This window comes from Lemur catta, chromosome 15, assembly GCF_020740605.2.
Source record: "Lemur catta isolate mLemCat1 chromosome 15, mLemCat1.pri, whole genome shotgun sequence".
NCBI classification, from domain to species: Eukaryota; Metazoa; Chordata; class Mammalia; order Primates; family Lemuridae; genus Lemur; species Lemur catta.
Window position 1 is genome coordinate 57,673,992 of NC_059142.1, and position 12,439 is coordinate 57,686,430.

General features: G+C 39.9%; 1 long non-coding RNA gene across 4 annotated transcripts in view; it reads right to left on the reverse strand.

The window, feature by feature from the left end:
- LOC123620603 overlaps window positions 1-12,197 on the reverse strand; it is a 32,185-nt gene extending 19,988 nt beyond the window's left edge. Inside the window, exon 1 of one of the 4 annotated variants that reach the window (XR_006728916.1) lies at window positions 12,176-12,197. This is a non-coding gene — a long non-coding RNA (uncharacterized LOC123620603). Of the gene's footprint in view, window positions 1-8,433; window positions 8,522-11,505; window positions 11,528-11,782; window positions 11,882-12,175 lie in introns of those variants that run through there. The other 3 variants (XR_006728910.1, XR_006728915.1, XR_006728911.1) reach the window with 3 other exon arrangements.
- Window positions 12,198-12,439: the final 242 nt, after the last annotated feature.

The window sequence follows — 12,439 nt, forward strand, 5'->3', positions numbered from 1 at the left end:
TTAAAGGGTAAGGCTTGATAAAGTATAAAATCCATCCCCATATACACTAAAACATACCCAGAATGTAGAGTACAAATATTTAAAATGCAAGGTAACTGAATATATTTAGTTATACTTTACTAGTGTGTTGCTCTTCCAAATGTAAACTATATTTTTAAAATAATAACCAGTTTACTGCCTTGAAGCAGTTCTCAGGCCACAGTGCAGGGACAGAGAATCCAAAAGGAGTCTGAGGACTGAGTTGCAGAGACAGAGACCAGAGACTGAAGTGGCCAATTTTCAGTTTAGCCTTTTTTCAGAGAATTCAGATTTTTCAAAGCCAATTATTTTCTATGATTAATACTTCAGAGTCTTTTGCTTTCCTATTATTTACAATATTTAGGATAATTCTATGAAATGGTACCTACTTAAGAATACTGACTCACAATAGTATAGCCACCTAACATTTTCTACTCTGTTCAAGATCAAATTTTATAAAAATATTCTCTTTAAAATGTAATTCTAACAGCAGCAATTAAGAATATAATTCTTGACTGTATCTGATAATCTGAGACTGAGAAAATGATATGTATTTAGAAAATTTGACTGAACACACTTTAAAAACACAGAACTTTGTGTGTTATCCCCGAGGCAAACTGAGAAGACAGAACACTAACACCACTGGGAATCCAGCCACCTGGGGAAGGGCCATGTCATGCAGTGGGAGAAGCAAATAAAGAACACGGACCAGACTCTGCTGAACACCCTGTCAACAGTGCCAGCCCAGGGAGGCTTCCCTGTCACTTCCCAGATGTCCCTCCTCCTTTAAAACCCATCTGCCATGCACCTTGACTTTGTGAAACTGGTGGAGAATGATGAACCTATATTAAAGAGGAATTAAAGAAACCTGTGGAAATTATCACAACTGTCTAGGTCCTAGGATCACTATGAAGCCTCAAAATGCTTGTATGAGAAATACAGTTAGTGAGGAGTGAACACAGATATTGTCCAGTAGTGGCTGAAGCCACAGTAAGTCTTGCAGCTCAAGGACTTCTTCCCAGGACAAAGGAAGTAAGTAATAATCTTCTAGAGCTCAGCTGAAAGACTTTGAGTCTCCTCCTCTGGATGGCCATACCCACTGAACCACCTGTAGGTGGAAATGCCACCCCCAATCTGAAGGGACAGGAAGAATCATCTGAAACCCAGACAAAGGCCAGGGAAAAGAGGGGGCTAGCCAGAGAGCAGGGCAGAGCCTGGAAAACTTTCTGAGGTTGTCTCATCATGGACTGCAGATGTGACCCCAAGACGGCTGGTCTGACTGCCCTAGGGAAAGGCTTTCAAGCTTTTCTGATTTTCGTACAGGATTATGAGGAATCCAGAGCACTGAGGGCAGAAGGGGCAGGAACACCACACTGCTGCTTTTCAGTCCAATTACTGGAATGCCCAGACATTCAAACTGGATGTCAGCCTATCTCCTGAATATTACCTACCTCAAGATACGGTACGTATTTACCTGTGATTATAGCTATATCTGAGCCCATCAGGGAACATCAGTCAATGATACTTTTGCTATCCATCTTACCTAGCAACACAGTAGCATTTCCGAGGAACCTGAAAAGACTTAAGGCTTTCTTCCAGGATGCACTTATTTTTCAGGTTGTGTTTTTTTCCCCCAGGTTGCTTTGATTATCGTCTTTTTTTCCCTAGGAAACTTAATTGATCTGATTCTTGAAAGAGAATTTCTGAGATTTAGAGCTAAAGGTCCCAGGGTACACCATTTTCTATAATCTATTCCAAAAAGAAATATTTAAAAAGAAAGCATGAATACCACTTAGAAAAATAAAAAATTTGAAATGTAAACATTTAAAAAAGTGTAACTTTTTTTTTTTTTTTTGAGACAGAGTGTCACTTTGTTGCCCGGGCTAGAGTGAGTGCCGTGGCGTCAGCCTAGCTCACAGCAACCTCAAACTCCTGGGCTTAAGCAATCCTACTGCCTCAGCCTCCCGAGTAGCTGGGACTACAGGCATGTGCCACCATGCCCGGCTAATTTTTTCTATATATATTTTTAGTTGTCCAGATAGTTTATTTCTATTTTTAGTAGAGACGGGGTCTCACTCAGGCTGGTCTCGAACTCCTGACCTCGAGCGATCCACCCGCCTCGGCCTCCCAGAGGGCTAGGATTACAGGTGTGAGCCACCGCGCCCGGCCTAAAAAAGTGTAACTTTTAAAACTTAGAGCTTAGATCCATCCCCAGAGATTCTGGTTTAATGTTTTTATAAAACAAAATTTAAAAAGCAATTTAGATGCTTACTCATGATTGAGAACCAGCATGCTAAATATTGTTTCTTCCTAATGTGACTTGTGTAGCACTGTCACCTAAAATCCCAAAGAATTCATTTAAAACAATACGGTACAAATACTACTGCAACTAAGGCTTACAATAGTACATTTTTAATCAGCATTTGTCTAAAAATGCAGATGAACCAAGAGAAAGTCCAACTTTATGTTAGAGTGCTGGTCGTTTGGCTTTTAAGTCACTTGAAAGTAACTGGGACTGGCCGGGCGTGGTGGCTCACACCTGTAATCCTAGGCCTCTGGGAGGCCGAGGTGGGTGGATTGTTCAAGGTCAGGAGTTCGAGACCAGCCTGAGTGAGACCTCGTCTCTACTAAGAATAGAAATAAAAATTATCTGGACAACTAAAAATATATATAGAAAAAAAATTAGCCCGGCATGGTGGCACATGCCTGTAGTCCCAGCTACTCAGGAGGCTGAGGCAGTAGGATCGCTTAAGCCCAGGAGTTTGAGGTTGCTGTGAGCTAGGCTGACGCCAGGGCACTCACTCTAGCCTGGGCAACAAAGTGAGACTCTGTCTCAAAAAAAAAAAAAAAAAAAAAAAACAAAATAACTAGGACTAAAACTAATTTTATTTGAATAGTCCTTAAAAAACATAAAATTTAACTTTCAAATGATTCAAATGGCAGTTTCTTGCCTGAAACAAACCAACATGAACATTAATCACAAGTAAGAGGCTTCTTAAGATTGTGTAGAACATGTATGTGAAGAGTGGTAAATAAGTAGGTATTTCAAAAGAAACATTTCAGGTATGTTGATATTAAGTGATATTAAACTTGGTATTTCCAAACATATAAGAGAAATGATAAATTATAAGTACAGTAGAAAAAAATTACTTTAGACTTTATATTGTCTATAATTTAAAAAGACAACATCTCTAATGGTAAATACACCTCCTCCCAAAACCTATTAAATTTGCCATCAATGGAAACCCCAAATAAATTATTCTTATTTTTTGACTGGACAGTTAAAACAGGCATATTTTATATTAATTGGGGAAGTGCCCCATGTCAAAATTCATTTGAAAATTAAGGACTTGCTCTCTCAAACAGCATTTTTCAGATGCACTTTTGAGATACAAAAAACAAACAATAAGCAAGTAAATCAAGAATCTACAAAAAGAGAAAAGTAAAAAATTCATAATAGCTTTCAAGTTCAGAGAGCTTCTCTATACTTAGCCTTTGTTAAAAAATTTCTTTTTAAAAATCTTTCCATAGCTATCAAATATGAGAAAATCATTTAATAACCCACTGGAACATTGCTATTGATGGCTGTCAGGATGCTCTGGATCTGTGGATGCTATAACTCACTTGGTCTGTTACTCTCTTCACCACATGCTTCTCATGAAAGGGTATTTTATTTTAGATGACAGTGCACACCTAATGGAATTCTGAAGCCTTAGCATTTACCGCAGCTTTCAAGAAATTAGCTATTTCAATCTAAATTGAACTTATCCAGTAGAAGGTATGTTAAAAGATTCCTCAAGACAATGACTTCCCCTTTGAAGACAAGAATGCTTTAATGTTGGAGTTAATTCCAAGTGTTTTCAAACATTTTTCTCCATTACATAAGTATTAAAATAAAGATCATAGGTCTCCCCACCTCCACTGCTCCTGCCTCAAGTTATCTTTATAACTAACGTGAGCTACCATAGTGACAGCAAGAAAATGAGCCAATTACCCACACTTGTTCTTAGATTGCCAGCTATCATCACCAGTGAAACTGGAATTAACCAGAATTTTATGTGTGGAATGTTTTGATTACCAGGAGTTTCCTAATATCCCTGCCTTTCCACTTTCTGCTTCTGTAGGTAGAATGAGCATAGTTTTTACATTTTGTTAATATTACATACTTTTGCAGACTTATAAAGATACATTGGGAAGATGAAGGCATATCAGTACAAAGACCCAAGAGGTTGATGGGTTTTAGGGAGACAGGCTAGCATAACATACTACAGGTTTGGTAGTCATCATACACATGGATTGAAACCAATTTGATTAACTCTGTGTGAACTTGGGTACCAGCAATTTAACTGTGTCTCTTCCCTTATTGTAAAATCGTTATAACAACATTCCCCTCATGATGCTGTTGTGAAGACTAAATGGAAAATATACATTGCCTAGTATGGAAGATGCTCAATGATGGACATCTTAAAAAAAAGATGGTAGTGCCACAGGCACTGTTTGTGATAAAACCTAGCTTGCTAGAAACTGCTTGCAAAGTGGACTTGCAAAGTGATCTAATGTGCATAGTCAAATTAAAATGTATATAAGTCAGATTCTCTTGCTATAAACCATAGTATCTAACTGAATTTTTTAAATAGTATTTTTAATCCCACTTATGAGAATTAATGTGACAAGCTCTCAACAGAAATCCATTGAAAAATATTTGTATATCTTGCTTTTATGTCCATATGATAAATGCTTAAACTAAGAAAGAAGATCCTACATTCTTTGAATTATATTTTAAATTTATTTAACATACAAGCTGACCAAACTGGAAAAAAAAAACACTAAAACTTTTAAATGGGTGTATGTTTCACTTAAATGCTCAGATAATATCTGGAGAACATAATATATGTTTGATATTTAATACAGGTCTACTTTTTAACAGAGTACTGTAAAAAATTAACATAAGAAAGTTGCTTTTAGGCTGGGAGTGGTGGCTCATGCCTGTAATCCTAGCACTCTGGGAGGCTGAGACAGGTGGATTGCTAGAGGTCAGGAGTTTGAGACCAGCCTGAGCAAGAGCGAGACCCCGGGTCTACTAAAAATAGAAAGAAATGATCTGGATAACTGAAAATATATAGAAAAAATTAGCCGGGCATGGTGGCACATGTCTGTAGCCCCAGCTCCTCGGGAGGCTAAAGCAGTAGGTTTGCTTGAGCCCAGGAGTTTGAGGTTGCTGTGAGCTAGGCTGATGCCAGGACACTGTAGCCAGGGCAACAGAGTGAGACTCTGTCTCAAAAAAAAAGAAAGTTGCTTTTAAAAACCCGCAGGTGGTTAATACGGTAAAATCTCAAAGTTACAAATTAGAATAAATTTTAAATCATCAGTGGTAACACCTCACAAGTAATCTTAACTCAAATACAATGTATCTTACTTCAGATTCTGTTCCACAGTACCCTGGACTTACTCTCTTCTGTTACACTTTATTGTGCTTCCTTCAGTAATTGTGTTACTCTGAACTATAAACTCTGCAATGGCTAGAACTCTCTTATCTTGTTCACCTCAGCACCTAGCAAGTGTATGGCACATAGCAGAGTTCCAATAAATAACAATGTATTAATAAATGAAGTTAAGACATTAAAATTGCATATATTCTACTTGTACAAAAATGCAATTTTTAATATGATTTTATGAAACAGATTTAATTATGAAGCAACTTGAACTATAAAAGCATTTATTTAAAATAAAACTAGCTTACCTACTATACTTATTATTCAGTTTAAAAAATAAAACTTTGTGTACAAGTTTTCAGCAACACATTTTCCAACTAATGTATAAGATAATGTGATCTGGAAATATATCACTCTCATCTTTGAAGAACACATAGATAAGAGTCTATATGACTCCTTTAAAACTCTGATGCAACAGTATTCTATTACCCTCATCATTTCTCTTTTTAATTTTACATAAAGACAAACTTTTAGCCATTTATGGAGCAAACACTCTGGACAATTGCTGATGTTACCAACTTTAAGTGCAATCTGCCACATACCCAGTGCAAACGTAACTTTCCAATGACTTAATAGTGTGAATAAATTACTTCAGTGTTTGCACATAAGGGTATTTCTACTGCTATCTGATCAAACACATTTAAAAGATCTTACCCTGCACCTTAATTGTGAAAATACATTCCAAGATGCTAAATTTCCCCTAAAAGAAACCTGTGTTAAAAATCAGAATACTACTCTGAAATAGAAAATATACAAAAAACAAAGATTAACTAAATATCTAAATAATTTGTTGAATTGAGTTAAATATCTAATTTGCTAAATTTCCCTCCTAAAATATGTAATGGATTATACAAGTACTAAGAAAAATTCCAAATAATTTTTATTTTATAGACTATTTCTTTCCATTTGTAACTAATTTTGATATTAAAGCTTATATAGCATTTTCACAATACAAACTAAATAACTTTTTATGAATTTCCTACAGAAAAAACATAACAGCAGGTACCTACACACACATAAGCTCTTTCTTTAAAGCAATAATTCATTTCTGTATGTTTTAAAAATTAAAGTTAAGCCGTGATTACTCAAAAAGACTATTTTATTGAGTATTTAGATTTAGAGTCTTATGTCCCTCCCATTATCTTCATTTCTATCATTTACCTCTTATTCCAGGGATTCTCAAACTTTCATGTGACATGGATCACATTCTCTCTCAAAACATCTGATTCACCCACTTCTCTTCTGCTTGTGTGTTTTTCTGTTTGTCCTGCAATGGGAGGGGATGAGGGGTGTGCTACAAGGAGGTGAACCTTCCATAACTTAAAGGAGGACTGCTATGCTTTTAAGATGATAATACATAAGGGTTTTAAGTGAGATAATGTATGTAAATAATTGCACAGTGGCTGACATACAGTAGATGGACAATACATGATATTAATATATATCATTATAACTCATCTGTGTTATAAAATTGTAGACACCAAAACATTTCAAAAACCAAGACTACTGGGGGGCAAAACACTCATAACCTGCAGTGCAACCTCTGCACAAAGTCTCTGCACCAAAGCAGATTCATACTTGTTTTGAAATGTGACAGTGGTACTGCAAGTAACTAACTCAAAGTTATTACATGACAGATACAGGTAGACACTGAACTCAAATCAGTTACTTTTTACTTCTTGTGAAAATTCCTAGTAAAAATGTTGGTAAGGGATTAAGGACGATCAAATGAAGAGGTGACAAAGATTTTCTTTATTCAAAAAGTCTGTTTCAAACAAATATAAAACATACAACCTGAAACAATTACAGACAGGGTGACAGATGTGGGGGGAAACATTAATTTAAAACTAATGGTTAAAATAAGAACTCTCACAATGCGTATTTCAGATATTTGTATTATTCGTCAAAGATTGAGTCATGATAAAAAACATTAAAATTGCTTCAGGTAAACAAGCCCTCAGGAGTGTAAGGAATGCTTATTTTCCAACATTCTGAGATAACTACTGTGCAAAAGCAGAGATTCAGATGTATGTCATGAGAGTTAAATACAAATTAATAAGACAAGGCATATCGTATGTGAATATATCATACCATAATTTCAGATCTCATCCCTTTCCACACTAGTTTAATTACTATTTTCCTGAATTAGATTTGACTCATAAACCACCTTGAGTACCTTCTATGTATGTGACAGTCCATTTTCTTCTTCCTTCTATTCTTAATATGACTTATAAAAAAATAATAAGAGCACACTAGGAAAAGCAAAGCAGAAACAAAGCAAACTAAACACAGAAACTGTCTAACTTCTATCATAGGAAACAACAGTCAAAATCAATGATGAATGAGGTTTTAGGTTATTTATGAATTTCATTTAAATCCATGCTTTGGGCACATGAGGTTTCAAAACCTAAGGTACATGGTACTTGAGCTCCAAATACTAAAACTACCATTTCTAATAGGCAACTTTTATACTGGCAGCTTTTAAAAAATAGTGACGGGCATGCATTACACATATTCCTTCTCCTAGTAGAATGAAGAAAAAACAAATAAATTTAGAAAGAATTCTTAAGGTTAGACTGTCACTGGGAACACAAGACAGCCTATATCAGAACACAGTACGGAAATACCTTTATTGAGACTACAGGTTGAGGATCTGTGTTTCCTAAATCAACTTGAAAATAATGTATTGTAAGAAGGAGCTCAACTTGTGTTTACCTATCTTTGCTGTGCTCATTATGAGCCAGGCACTGTTTCAGGTGCTTTAAAAATGGTACCTCATCTAATCTTCACAATAACCCTATGAGTTTGCTGCAATTACTATCCCCCTTGTTTTTCATATAAGGAAACTGAGACAAGGCATGGCAAGTTAAAGTGATTTGCCCAAGGTCACTGTGCTAGTAAAGGACAGAGGAGAGATTCAAACCTGAGCTGTTGTGTCTCAAAGTCTGTGCTCTTCATCATTTTGCCATGCTACCTCTAATGACAAAGGAAAAAAAAAAAAAAAAAAGCCAAACGAACAAAAAAACCCCTATCACCCTGTAAAAAAAATTAAATAGTAAATCCAAGTTAAGGTTTGCAAACAGTGAAAAGTTTTTAACTATCAAGGATAAGACTATTTTCTCCATTTTTTTTTTTTTTAAGACACAGCCTCTTTGCTTAAATGTAATGATGGTCTCTGTGTAGAATTCAATTGAAGGACAAGGAAGACAAAGACAATCTGACATCAGAGCATTAGGGCTTTAAGTAAGCAAGTTAGAGCAGCATTTCATACTTCTATTACAAATGTTAAAATTCTTAGTTCGCTCCAATTAGTGTCTCAATTAAGGTATGCCAAAGGGTATGAATGCCCGTATTATACATTATCTGAGCAACCCTAAAAAGAAAAAAGGGGGGGTTACAAAACGGTAAGAGTTCAAACAAACATATGTCATTTACTGAAGCATGCAAGATGATATCTATTCAAAGCACCAACATAACCACATCCTAGGAATGTTTAGTATGAACTAAAGAGCTAAATTTTAACATTTTAATTGATTTTTCTTTGTAAAGCTGGAAGGACATGTATGCTTATTTAAATACCTCACAAATGGTAATTGCAAAAATAAGGTGCCCAATTTAGAGAATGTAAAAGGGAGATTCAGTTTTCACATCAGCAATTTCTACAGAAAACAAAGACATTGTAAAATACAGAAATCCTCTTAATCTCATACTTAAATAAGAAAAATATTTTGATTCTGTCATAATTACAAACTATATCTTCTGATCTGATTCTGTATCCTGTTCATCTTATAAAGATGAGTCAACCAAAAATAATGACTGTAATGTAATCTGCATCAATTAGTCAAAGACAAGTAAAATAATATGCCTGTACAGAAAATCATATTTTATCTCCTGCATGTACAAATCAGACATTCAGAAGAATTACAAATATGACCTTGCCTACCAGAAAGCACTCAAACCTTTAAACTTTTAAAGTACAACCAACATTCTCTCTCTGATAACTTCAGACCATTAATTAGAACCAATGACCCCAAAATCTGAAAAGTTTAAACGTTCCATTATTAGTAAGCTGATACTACTGTGCTTCTCAGTTTAAAAGTAAACAAGTAAACATTAATTTTCTGCCTGTGGACAAACAAATTAGATTATTTTTAAGAATTGTCTTGCCTCATGAGACACAGCGACTGTGGGGTGCAGAATGCCACAGTGAGGCAGAGCAAGGACCCAGGACCTTCCTAAAAACCCAGCCTGCCTGTAGGATGCCCGCTCCTTGAGGGGGCCACCTGGGCATCACTTCCAACCTCACAAACATCCTTATTACCAGGGACAATGTTTACACTTTGTATGACATAGGGTACTACATACTCTGGATAGGACACTGGGGACTGTGTACACACTGCATCTGACAGTGGGTGCTGGGTACACAGCTTATGTGACAAGGATACTACATACACACCAAATATGACATCAGGTACTACAGACACACTATATGTGACACCAGGTACTGTGCTAGGTACACACTGTATGACACTGAGTATTGCATACATACTGTACATGACAGCAGGGTACCTTGTACACACTGCATAGAGCATCAGGTACCGCATACACACTGTATATGACACTGGGTACTGCATGCACACTGGTACTGTATGTATACAGCATAGAACACCAGATGCTGCACATACACTGTATATAACACTGGTTATGTACACAGGGTACACAGCAGAAGTGACAAGGATACTGTACACACCATATATGACACTTATTACATATACAATGTATAGGATAGTGGGTCCTGCATACACACCGTATATGACAATGGGAACTGGGTACACAGCAAAAGTGACAAGGATACTGTGTACACACTGTATATAACACCAAGTACTATGTACACATTGTATGTGATGCCAGATGCTATGTATATAATGTATATGACACCGAGTACTGTGTACCCAGCATGACAAAGATACTGCATACACAGCAGTCCTATGTATATGCTATATACGATACATTGTATACTGCGTACTCAGCATGACAGGGATACCATCTACACGTTATATGACACTTGGTACTATGTACATACCCCATGATACCAAGTACTATGTATATACTCTATTTATGACACTGAGTACCGTATGCACAGCATAAGTGACGAGAATACTCCCTACACACCATGTATGACATGCGGAACTATGTATACACTGTTGTATATGACACCAAGTACTTCGTATACACTGTATGAGACAACCGGTAGCGCTTGCATACACAGCGTGACAAGGACAGTGTGTACACACAGTACAGAACACTAGGTACTATGAACACACTGTACATGGCATTGGGTACTGTGTAATACTCTATATGACACTCGGTACTGCATACACAGCTTAAGGACAAGGATGCCGTGCACACACAGCATGACTCTGAGTACACACCACATACAACCCCGCACAGGACGCCGTGTAAAACACCAGGTGCTGTGCACACACCGCAAAGCGCCTCCACAGCCTGGCTCTGAAGAAAACCGCAAGGGAGGACAGAGCAAAGGACAGTTCGCGGCCCGGCCGTCCCCAAGGAGCCCCCTCGTCCCAGCGCGGCCCGGCAGCTTCTCCCCAGAGCTCCGGCGGGAGGAGGGCGGCGGACCCCACGGGACAGTCCCGGAGGCCTGCGAGGACCCGTTGAGGCAGCGGCGGCCTCACCCCCGGGATCGCCCGCAGCCCCCGGGACAGGCACGGACCCCCGCCTGGCCTCGGCCCAACCCTGCGCAGCGGCTCCCACCGCCCACGGCGCCCAGAGACTGCGAAGCGTCCTCTCCTCTCCGCCGTCCACACGCCGGGCCCGCGCTGCCGCCGGCCCCACCGCGCACGGCCGGAGGCCTGGCCGGGCGGGCGGCTTGGGGCCCGGCGGACGTGATCACGCGACTATGCAGCTTCCCGGCCCGACCAGGCCCCGCGCCGTCCTCCCGGGCCTCCGCCCCGCGCCGCCGAGCTTTCCCCACCATTATACTCCGGCTCCGCCGCCGCCACGCCCGGCCCTCCCTCCGGAGCCGCCGGTTCCCGCCGCCCGGCGCCTCTGGGGCCTGAGCCGGCGCCAGGCGGGCGCGGGGGGCGCCATGTTGGCAGCGCGTCCGCACTGTCTGTGTGTCCTCCGAGCGGTGGCCACGGCCAGGAAAGGAAGTTCGGCGCCGTCGCCGGAAAGGTTGGCGTCCCCGCGGGCCGCCCGTCCCTGCCGCCCGGCCGGGCTGTGCCCGCCAGAGCCCCGCGCGCCGCTCCTACCTCCGCTCCGTCCCGGCTTCGGCGCGCTGCCCGCAGCTGCTTCAGCGCGTTCCCGCGCAGCCGCACGCGCCCTCCGTCCGCACGCGCGCCGAGGGGCAGCCGGCTCCGCGGTCCCAGCGCCGCTGGTTCTGCAGCCACAAAACCGGCCACCTGGTTCTAGCATCTTTTTAATCCGTCGTCAGGAGGAATTGCAGACAGGTGCTGCACTCCCGTTCCGTGCACAGGCAAGCAGCACCTCAACAAGAACAGGACCAGCCCTTGCCAATTTGGCAAGAGCACCGCAAATTTGCGTTCCAAGTAGGTTGTCTATCAGTCAGTCAGTCTGCATCTGACATCTAACGGGAGGAGACCCCGCACACCTGTGGTTTAAGAAAGTGTCAGCGATAGGCATACTTTTATAATGCTCGCATATTTTCCGTCTTGTCCTTTCTCCCAGGAGTTTGGAAGGAAGACATTTTGGCTAAGACGTCTTGCTCTCGTCATCAGTGGGCACGTGCACCTATACTTAGTTCCAGTTACCAGCAGTCAAGTGAGGTCTGAAAATAGGCGAGTACAGTACAGTAAGATATTTTGAGAGAGACCACAGTCACATAACTTTTGTTATAGTATTTTGTTATAACTCTTCCATTTTATTATTATTGTTGTAAATCTCTTATT